General features: G+C 66.1%; 1 long non-coding RNA gene across 1 annotated transcript; it reads right to left on the bottom strand.

Moving 5' to 3' along the window:
* Window positions 1–613: 613 nt before the first annotated feature.
* Window positions 614–1,159, bottom strand: LOC125282443 (uncharacterized). Its single transcript, XR_007189574.2, has 3 exons — window positions 1,063–1,159; window positions 821–913; window positions 614–706 (listed from the first exon to the last, which is right to left on the bottom strand). It is a non-coding gene; the product is annotated as an uncharacterized LOC125282443 (long non-coding RNA).

Raw genomic sequence — 1,159 nt, 5'->3', positions numbered from 1 at the left:
TCTACAGGCCCCAGCCCGCAGTCCTGGGGGGGTTCTGCCTGCTGTCTTCGTCCTCTGGGGCCTCTGCTGCCCCAGGGATGGCCCAAGAGAGTAGGGATGCAGCCACTGTGTCCCCAATACGTTGGGGCAGGTTTCCTCTGCAGCCTTCCTGTGGTTGGTAAGCAGCCTAGGGGAGGAGGGAGCAGGGAGACACCTGTGCCAGCGTGGGGCCACATTGCCCTCCTGGCTCCCACTGGCACCCCTTTTCTGACAACACAGGCACCCACCCCCTCAGTGTCAGCATCCGAGAGGTGGGGCTGTCATGGCCCTCAGAGCAGAGTGAGTAACAAGAGACAGAGGCTGGCAGGCGGCTCCCTACCTGGGTCCCCCATAAGGGACAGCATAGTGATTCAGGACGTAGCTCTTTCCCCCCCGAGCTCACAGAGATGGTCCTGTTCTCCGTCCAGAAGTCCAATTCCAAGGCTAGGGTCCCGATGTTGTCCCTGGGGTGGAGCCAGGCACTGCTTCAGCCCAGGCACGGCCCCTCATTCCCGCCCTGGGAGGTCCCAGGCAGGGGGCCTGCAGGGCAGGAGGGGGACCGGGTGCCCACCGGAGGTAGGCGGTGTTATTGGTGTGGGTCAGGTAGCGGTCCATCATGAGCGTCAGGAGCGGGGGCTGGCTCCGCTGCAGGTAGTACACGCGGGCCCCGTTGGGGACGTGGCCGTAGCTGCCGCGAAGGACACCGGCTGAGGTGCATCCGCCCAGCGGCTAAGGCCAAGGCCAATCTAGCGCCAAGCCCATGGCTTCTCCGCCCCAGCCTTGAGGGGCCCGCCCCCCTTACATCCGCACCAGGTCCAGGAAGTTCTGCAGCATGCCCTTCACCATCCCGGGCATCTCAGAGAGCAGCAGCCCCTCCATCACCCAGTAGGAGTCCCTGGGGACAAGGACAGCTCAGGCACCCCCCACGCCGCACTCCCCCCCTCGCCCTGCACACCCGGGGCCAGTCAGGGTGCCCCCCTCTGCTCGGGACAGCCCGCTGGCCCCAGGCTCCCCGACCCCCGCCCTGCAGCCCTGGCCGCTCACCAGTAGTAGAATTCGACGAAGCGCCCGCCAGGCACGATGAAGGGGTGGGCCGAGTAGATCAGCGAGAACTGCTCCGGGTGGCTGAGGACCTCTGGCT

This window comes from Ursus arctos, unplaced genomic scaffold (genome assembly GCF_023065955.2).
Source record: "Ursus arctos isolate Adak ecotype North America unplaced genomic scaffold, UrsArc2.0 scaffold_22, whole genome shotgun sequence".
NCBI classification, from domain to species: domain Eukaryota; kingdom Metazoa; phylum Chordata; class Mammalia; order Carnivora; family Ursidae; genus Ursus; species Ursus arctos.
Note: the sequence above shows the minus strand (reverse complement) of the source record. Positions and strands in the feature narration are given on the sequence as shown.